The following is a 10,362-nucleotide window of genomic DNA, read 5'->3' on the forward strand; positions in this document are numbered from 1 at the left end:
ACACAACCACATACACAATACAGCCACATACACAACACAACCACATACACCACACAACCACATACACCACACAACCACATACACCACACAGCCACATACACCACACAACCACATCCACCACACAACCACATACACCACACAACCACATACACCACACAACCACATACACCACACAACCACATACACCACACAACCACATACGCAGCACAGCCACATACACAACACAACCACATACACAACACAACCACATACACCACACAACCACATACGCAGCACAGCCACATACACAACACAACCACATACACAACACAACCACATATGCGACACAATGCACTCAACTCATTTGTGTGAGGATTTTTTTTTTTTTTTTTGCCAGACGCCATGTATCCCAGACGGGGTGGCCAAGGGCTTAGAGTTAATTGTTTTACAGGGAGGGGCACTAATCCTCCACCAACCCCACTTGACACGTAGGGATGCCAACAGCATCTGGTGTTCCCAGGCGGTCACCCATCCAAGTACTAACCAGACCCAACGTTGCTTCTTCGCTGATCGGACGGGAAGCGGTGTACTCAACGTGGTATCCTTTCTTTATTTTATGAAACTGGTGCTTATTATGACCATTTTTCAGGCCTAGTTGCATTTTTACAGCACTGCATACACACCACAACATACACAACATAACCACTGCCCACTCCATGCTGCACTCAGACGTTTTGCCAGTGGGTGTGAATAGTGAGGCACTGAACTGTAAATGACAAACCAAAGCCTTTGAGTTTTATTTGGGATGATAATACTGTGTCAGTATATATATACTGTTAATTCGTGTGGAAATTATTCCAAACGATACTGATTCTTGAATGGCGTTGTAGTTTTTGAGGACTGAGGTTCAGTTTGGATATGGCATTTACTCCATTATATAAAGAGTAATCTCTTGCATCCTTGGTAAAAGCAGTGCAAATCGTTTGGCTGAGCTTATTCCTTCGCCGATCACCTTCGTATGTGATTTGCTAATACAAGCAGTACTCATACACATTAATGAGAAGTTACCGGAGAATATTTTCAATATTTCTCTTACTTAGTAAGTATGGTGAAGTATGGTGATGGAAAAGGCAAATATATATATATATATATATATATATATATATATATATATATATATATATATATATATATATATATATTTTGATCGAGTTATCATATAATCATAAATAGTTAGTGTTGCTCCTGGGTAGATAAGCTTCATGCGTGCATTACAATATCCTGTCGTTGATCAAACAGCCCGTAACACACAACCAGAGCCTTGCTCCACAGAGACCTCCAACACACGTCACAGTGATCTTCAGCACTCATCCCAGGCCTTGCTCCATAGAGATCTACAACACACGTTATACAGATCTCCAACACACATCCTGGGCCTTGCTTCATACAGATCTCCAACACACATCCCCCAGATATTCACTTTTGCTGCCAGATTACCCCGGCGTAAGAACTCATACGCAATGCAGCTGTTTTAGCTCACGCTGCTGCTTTCCCACGCCTGTGTTACCGCGGCATAAACGAAGCTGAGGCTGTGCTAACCCTCCGCCTGCATGCAAAGTATTGTACAAATGATGTAGAGTCATACGACACATCCTTTACCCTTCAGCCTATCAGTGCACTTAAATTTTGAACCATTATACGGTAACACATAAAATTACTTTTTTTTTTTTTTTTGACTTAGGACATGACGGAATGATAACCTGGGAAACGACAAAGTATTCCTTATCACGCAGGTATTATAAATGACATTCCTTTGTGGATCGTTTGGTCTGTGAGAATTTCAAAGGTTTCAGTGATGAAGAAATGGATACCCTATATATATAATGATCTGTTTTACTGGGTAGTCCGTTGATAGTTCTGCTGTGTTGCCTTTCTGATCCTTTATGTGGATCTGACACATCCGTCATATTAGTGGGAAACTGAAGTATGCTGATAATGACGGATCTCACTCCCCTTTATTTTAGGGGGGGGGGGCTCGTTTGAGCTTACGATGGGAAGTTTTAGTACAGATAAGTCTTTAATATATTGCTTACTGTCACCTTTATTACGTCCTCCACGGTGACGGCTTTATAGATGTAATTTTTACTGCCACCAGACGATCTTATTCCTACTGAAGGGGTTAAGGCCTCAGTGTCATCAGGGTACTGTTATTATTCGTGCATATTTCTTTCTTCTCCCAGTATCATTTCCCTCCTCTTTTGCTTCTCCTTGACTCTGCTCTTTCCCCTTCCCTTAATGGCGCCCCCCCCCCACACACTCTCTCTCTCTCTCTCTCTCTCTCTCTCTCTCTCTCTCTATATATATATATATATATATATATATATATATATATATATATATATATATATATATATAAATTTTATGAATTTTTGGAATCTACTTGGCATTACTACGTATTAATCAATCTTTGGAATATACAGTAATTATGTGCACTGACTACGAATCACTTTGATTTAGTAGCAGAGTTTTTTTTTTCACATACTAGTGAGAGACTAACAAGGAGAGTGTACGCGAATGAGGTGGAGGAAGGGACAGGGAGGAGGAGGCCGAGGATAGGATGGAGGGATGCAGTGAAGCGTTAAATGAGAGAAGGGGTGTGAGCTGGCAGCAGGGAAGTGAAATAACGGTGGACAAGGCGACATGGAGACGATTTGCTTGTGGCCGCCCCTTACGGGATTGAGGTGTCTGTCGATAGATAGATGGATAGATATTCTTTGTCCGTTCCGTCTTTTACTTGGCATATTTTTTTATTCATTGGTCTTCTCTCATAATCGACACAACCCTGGTGCTGTAATGCAACTGGCCCAGACGGTAGTGTGAGAATGTTAATCCTGTAGCCGTTAATCTGTTCATGGTGGTAAAAACATTGCACAGTATTCCAGCTGACGCCAGATGATTTTATTCCTGCGAGAGTGAGCCATGGGATCCTAGGAGACAAGTTCCATATGCCTTATGTAGCTCTGGCTTTGTTGAGTTTATCCTTCCTGGGCAAAATTATCGGGAGTTTATTAAAAAAGAAAAAAATGGTTATACTCTGTTCACTTTAACTTGGCCTAAAATTGCCATCTCTCCATCTAGAATGTTGAGTTGTATCAGTAGATTAACACTAGAATATGGTGCTAGTCATGAAGAAGTGTTGTGGAAAGGGTGTGCATCCGTAGTATTGTTTTTTCTGTCACTGAGCTTCGTGAAATAAGCTACAAAAGGACGAAGATCGGGGCTAACTTGAAATGAATGTTATTTATTTTTCTTTCTTTTTTAATAAATGGAGGACACCAGTAATCTGGTGTATGGATTATTTTTTGCTTTCAATTCATTTGTTTTTACTTCATTTGTTCTGTTATTAAAAATAATAAAAGAATAATAATTTCTGGATGCAGAGGCAGTAAATTAACTACAGTGTGTATGGTTATCACGGCCAGGTGTTACCTGTTGTCCACAACTAAAGATTATTACATGACAACGTGTCTGATTATAAATGGATTTGGTGATTTAGTTACAGATCTTTCTTTGCGATGTATTCTTCACGTTACACCTCAGTATTCTTCTGTATTTTATTCCTGTAAGCTAGGCCGATGTCAGAGCTGTGTAAATAACATACAAGAGACTGTTAAGGTAAAATATGCACAATAAATCGCCAAGGAACAGACGCTACGAAACCTACTATGCCACCTGGAATACGTCCCTACATAGTAATAAATGACGTATGGTATTAACAGGAGTGGCTTTTGTCGCACCTGCATTTCAAAGGTCCTTCTGTGAATCGGGTTAATTACGTGGAGTTTATAATGTCTTCACACAATGAAGTCACATTTCCGGTAACTGAGTTATTGCAATTTAACACCTTCAGTACCATGACGCCTTTTGTATTATTATTATTATTACCTCCGTCAACGAAGTTGCAGAAGGTTATGTATTCACCTATGTTTCTCTGTTTGTCTCTCCACACGATATCTCCTAAAGTTCTCAGTGTATTTCAATGATATTGTGTAGAAGGGTGGGCCATGGGCCAAGAAAGAATTGATTAAATTTGGGGGCGGATCCGGATCTTATGTATCCCGTACAATATCTCCAAAATTTCTCAGTGAATTTAAGTAAAATTTGGTGGAAGTGTGGATCTGGATCCTATGTATTCCACCCAATATCTCCACGGATCCGGAATGGCAATGGCATTGGCGGAGGTGTGCGCTCGTTGAATGATTTCCAGTTTATATTATTATCATTATTATTACCATCATCATTATTATTATTATTATTATTATTATTATGATCATTGTTATTACTGTTATTATCTCCTGACGGCTTTAATCATCCTCCGATACATTATGAACTGGCGTGTTAGAAATAGCCGTCATTATCCCCAGTGAATCAAAGTTACTCTCTCAAAAAAAAAAAAAAAAAAAATGCCTGTTAATGACAAGACGTCTTCGCACAGAAGGGGTTAATCACCATTTCATGAAAAGGCAGTGTACTGGAACGTTCCCCAGTTATTATACATTATGTTCATAGACATCTGTGTATATTGTATAGCAATATGTATATGCATATGTGTGTGTATATATGTGATTTTGTATATGCAGATATTGGTGTATATGGTACCTGTATACACAAACGTCAGGAAACACATCTATGTTAACATCTGTGTATATGCATAAATAAACATCACTGTGTATTTCATGTGTAAGCATCGATGTATACCTAAATACCGATTTGCAAAGGAATGACATTATAACCGTGAATTTTTCCTGAAGGAATGCGTCGCTTCAGGTTACTGAGACCAACAGGGCGTGAATATGGCTGTGTGCGGGTGGGGGGAGGGAAGGCAAAAGAGAGGAGGAGGAAGTGATGAAGGACAGACGGGGAGAAGGAAGACGGAAGTTCTGGAGAAGGGAGAAAAGGAGGAGGTCCAAGACTGGGCAGAGGGGGAGGAGGGAGAGGAGAGTAAAGGAGAGGAATGAGGGAGAAGATTGGAGAGGGGGATACAGAAGGAGGGGAGCGGAGAGGGAGGGAGGACGGCACCAAAAAGGGATACAGGGCGTGGATGGGGTGTGTTCTGTGGTGGTGGTGTGGTAGCAGGGATGTAAGGCATGGGACAGAGGAGTTGGGAGGAAGGGGGGAAGTAAGAGAGAAGGAATGAGGGGGAGGGGGCCTACCATGAAAGAGTCACTGGTAGAGAGGGGGGGGTAAGGTGGTAAGAAAGGAGATGTGTTGGGAGAAGTGAGAGAGGTGGAAGGAGACGCATGGGGAATGGCATATGTGGGAGGGAGGAGGGATGCAGCAGGGAGAGATTATGTGGGAGTAAGAGAGGGAAGTGTGCAATTTACGGTTGTCAAAATTCTACTCATCCTGTTCTCTAGTGTGGTGGTTGTGGTGGTGATGGTGGAACTTACTCTTCACTATCTCCACGTACATCACCCACGCACTCCATTCTCTGCTTGCTTCATTCTCTTCCACATACGCCTTCTTCTCCATATTCTACACATTCAGACCACTTATTCTAGTGCTTCTGTTGCGCTAAGTATCTTTCGTCCTTAGCACTTTACGACCATCACTCTTTTCTTATTTTTTTATTACATGAACATCTTGCACATGCTGTACTTTCACTTTTTTTAAGCATAATCTGGGGCTAACATATAAACACATGCTAGAATGGACATAAACAGATACATAGTGACAAGAAAAGGGTCGTATCCCGTTAGCTAAGGGAGTTTACTAAGGGGCTGTTGTCCACCTTAACCGGTTTCATCCGTTGACGTATTAATGTCCGTCCACACAATCATTGGGCATCTGTGGTGTTGTAATGTGGTATTAGAGAATGAGTGTATAAGTATAACATAGATGAGATGAACGTAATCACCATCCTTGCTTCTGGTCCAGTGCTTATTACTGTTTCGTCACCACTCTTCGAAGCTGATGAGCAACGTGGTCGATTAAATGCTGACCGGTTCTTGAGGTTGGGTGCTGGATGTGCAGACATATAAGTTACAGTACTGTGATGCGATAGTTACAATACCGCTAAGAAACTGATATAAAGCATCTTAAGCTCACGAGAATATAGGGACGTAGTAGTCACACTTAGGTAATACAGCAAAGAGCGAATGTCTGGTTATCTTCATGTCACAGGTTTCCCGGACAGCTGTTCACATCACCCAGAAGTGCTGGATGCTTCTCTTAGGACTGCAACTTTCATCTTCATTACTCGGTTTCCTCCAACGTCTAGCGTCCCTTCGAATTATTTAGCCGTGAAATCGATTTGACTTTGACGGCCTTGCAAATAATTATTCACGATTTCATTACGAATTTGACGGCCGTACGAAATATTTATTCACGAATCTGCTACGACTGTGACTGCCGTACGAAATATTTACTCATGAGACTGATGTTTATTCTTGAATATGCTTTGACGTTGGCCTCCCTACGAAATATTAATTCATGAATATGATAAACTACTCCAGTAAATTATTTACAGTACACGGCTCTGTGGTTTCTACTTTTTGTTAAACGTTCTTATTAATGTTGAATGAATATACTGTATTTTCATTATCTTATGGGATCTTACCAGAGGAAGATTTAACTAGGGAACGTTCGATTCAGGAACGTTTTGATCAGGGGGAATTTTACCAGGGGACGTTTTGTCCAAGGGACGTTTTGTCCAGGGGATGTTTTGACAAGTGGACACTTTGACAAGGGGACATTTTGACCAGGGAACTTTTAACCAGAAGACATTTTGACAACAGGATATTACCAGGGGATGTTTTGGCCAGTCTATTTGGGGATATTTTGACCCAAGAACATTTTGACCAGGAGACATATTGACCGGGGGACTTTCTGACCAGGGGGCATTTGGAGCAGGAGACATTTTGACCAGGGGACTTTCTAACCAGGGAACACTTTGACCAGGGGACGTTTTAATCAGGAGACATTTTGACCCAGGGACATTCTGACAAAGGGTCTTTATGACCAGGGGACTTGCTGGCCAGGGGACATTTTGACCCGGGGATTTTCTGACTTAGGGACTTTCTGACCGAGGGGGCTTTCTGACCGAGGGGGCTTTCTGACCATGGGACTTTCTGACCAGGGGACATTTTGACCAGGGGGACGTTTTGACCATGGGACATTATGACATAGGGACTCTGACAAGGGGACTTTCTGACCAGGGGACTCTCTGACCAGGGGATGACAAGGGGACTTTCTGACCAGGGGACTCTCTGACCAGGGGACTTTCTGAAGAGGGGACATTTTGACCAGGGGACGTTTTGATCAGGGGACATTTTGACCAGGGGACATTTTGACCAGGGGACATGGTGACCAGGAGACATCTTGACCCAGGGACATTTTGACCAGGAGAGACCATGACCAGGGGACATTTTGACCAGGGGACTTTCTGACTAGGGGACATTTTGACCCAGGGACATTTTGACCAAGGGATGTTTTGGCCAGGGGACATTTTAACCAGGGGACACTTTGACCAGGGAACATTTTGACCCACGGACATTTTGACCAAGAGACATTTTGACCAGGAGGCATTTTGTCCAGGGGACATTTTGACTAGGGGACATTTTGACTAGGGGACATTTTGACCTAAGGACATTTTGACTAGGGACATTTTGACAAGGGACATTTTGACAAGGGGACATTTTGACCAGGGGACACTTTGACTAGAGGACATTTTGACCCAGGAACATTTTGACCAGGGAACATTTTTTACCAAGAGACATTCTGACCAAGAGACATTTTGAGCAGGGGACAATTTGACTAGGGACATTTTGACCAAGAGACATTTTCACTAGGGACATTTTGGCCAAGAGACATTTTGACCAGGGGACATTTTGATCAGGAAACATTATGAGCAAGGGACATTTTGACCAGGGGACATTTTGACCAGGGGACATTTTGACTAGGGACATTTTGACCATGAGATATTTTGACACTGGGGCATTTTGACCAGGAGACAGTTTGGCCAGGGAACATTTTGACTAGGGACATTTTGACCATGAGATGTTTTGACACAGGGACATTTTGACCAGGAGACATTTTGATTAGGGACATTTTGACCAGGGGACATTTTGACTAGGGACATATTGACAAGGGGACATTTTGGCCAGGGGATATTTTGACCAGGAGACATTTTGATCAGGGAACATTTTGACACAGGGACATTTTGACCAGGAGACATTTTGACCTGGGGACTTTCTGACCAGGGAACGTTTTGGCCAGGGAAATAATATCTTCCATCTCACATGATTAGCATTCCATTTTGTCTATGGTAATGCTCTCTAATGGTCGATATCCTTTCTGTCCCTTCCACCATCCCAAACTATCCTAGCATCTTCCCACGTACGAGTACTTGGGTTAGGCTAGGTTAAGCTGGGTTAGGTTAGGTTAGACAACTATGCAAGGTAAGTTAAGTTAGGTTAGGTTAGGTTAGACGAGATCACGTCACAGTTATATCACTTAACATTTCTTCTCCCTCCTTAAATCGTCCTGATTCCATCCCACACATATTTTGATAAAAATTTTGTCGTATCTTGTCCCCCTTCCCCTTGTGTCCCACCTTGTTTACTTCCCAATAATGTAACCCACGAGGAGTGTCACAGGATTTGCTCCCTATACAGTTGCCTGGGTCACATTTTCAGTTTAGAAATCCATCTGTTAGTCCCTCCTTCTCTTATTCTCAGACTACATTTTGGTCACAATCTATCCTTACTAGTGTTCTTTAAACCCACAACTTCGCCTCAGTTTATTTCTTTTGTGTTTTATTTTTAAGGCACAGATTCAACCCTGTCTGTTTCGTCCTTGTTTGTCCCTTCCTGTATAATATCCAGTCTCTGTCCTACTTATTTAAAATAAAATTCAGTCATATACTTTCCCTTGCCTCTTCCATTCCCGTCGTGCCTCCCTCCCACCATTCCGTCGCTGGCCCAGCCCCCTAACCAGTCGCCTGAGCCACGTAATGGATCCTGACCCAAGCCCCCACTTAGGCCGCTGATCCACAAATAATCTAATTCTTTCACCCCGAGTGGCACACGACCCCTCTGCACCCTCAAATTACCGTACCCCCCAAAAGCCACATCCTCCAATGCTTCATTAATACTTTCTCGCCATCATCTCAAAGATAAGGGAGAAGAAACACCTGCTGCATATTACAAGGGCGTGTGTGTTAACCTGAAGATATGGGGTGAGGGGAGAATTGACGATTTACCTCACACCTCAAAGAAAGGCACCTCCTCCGATTTATATTTTTCGTACTAACCTGGAGCTTGACGGCCAGGTATAGACATAGATGATTTCTTACAGTAACTTCTTGTAGTGTGTTTTGTAGATCAGTTATACATATATTAGACTCGTGGACGAGCAGTTGTTATACGTGAGTAGTTTTGTAAGTAGATAATCTTCGTTACCTTTTGTCATGCAATGACGCGAGAGGTAAAGATGAGTATGGGACTGTTTTTATTTGTCTTGGAAATATCAAAGTCTCTTACACACGAGTGAAGTATAGAGTCCCGCAAGCTACCTCCCTGTCTCTCTCTCTCTCTCTCTCTCTCTCTCTCTCTCTCCCATGTTGTTAGCCTCCTTCTCCCTACTACCTGTCGGTGCTATGGCTAGTCCCCCTCTTGAGCTCAGATTCCTACATTCTCATGTAGCAGGGGTCGTGTCACGTGTGCTCTACTGTCATGGAAGCTTCTAGAATACTGTATGTCTGTGTGTATGTATTGCTTTCGGTAAACGATCAACATTCCTTCACTTAAAGAGTTGCAAGCTAATATCCCGTTCCCACACCTTGGCTGGTGCTCTGTCTATCTTGTCATAAAGACTTTGTAGTTACTTGTAGAGAAGTATATTTTAGACTTGTGGTCGAGCGGCTTTTATATCTTGTAGTAGTTTCCCCACCAGATGTCATGTAGTGACGGGAGAGGTAAAGAATAGTATGGGACTATTCTTATTTGTCTTGGAAATATTAAACAGGTATAACAGTATAAGTCCCGGGTAGCTACCTCCCTGTCTCGCTATCTCTCTCTCTTTCTGTTCTAAGGCTAATCTCAGTCTCGACCTCTCTCTAGGGTCGCTTGTCTCCTTCTAAACTCTCTTTCCTAAAATCTGGTGTAGTAGGGATGTGTCACACATGTTCCTCATGGCAACCGGATCTTTCTCACGAGAGGACTGCTGACAGCTAACTGCATCATCTCCTTACTGGCCGCTGTCGTCAGCTTTCCTCCGTGTAAGCATGTTTAGCACTGCTCGCTTCTCGCAGACACAACACCTTCTCATCATTTGACTTCCTGCTTCTATCTGTCTCTCTATCTATCTATTTATCTATCTATC

General features: G+C 42.5%; 1 pseudogene; it reads right to left on the reverse strand.

Moving 5' to 3' along the window:
* Positions 1–473: 473 nt before the first annotated feature.
* LOC145409408 (5S ribosomal RNA) lies at positions 474–591 on the reverse strand (annotated as a pseudogene).
* Between the last annotated feature and the right edge of the window lie 9,771 nt (positions 592–10,362).

Source organism: Coenobita brevimanus, chromosome 80 (assembly GCF_032717465.1).
Source record: "Coenobita brevimanus isolate Jiangsu-jjx chromosome 80, ASM3271746v2, whole genome shotgun sequence".
NCBI lineage: Eukaryota > Metazoa > Arthropoda > Malacostraca > Decapoda > Coenobitidae > Coenobita > Coenobita brevimanus.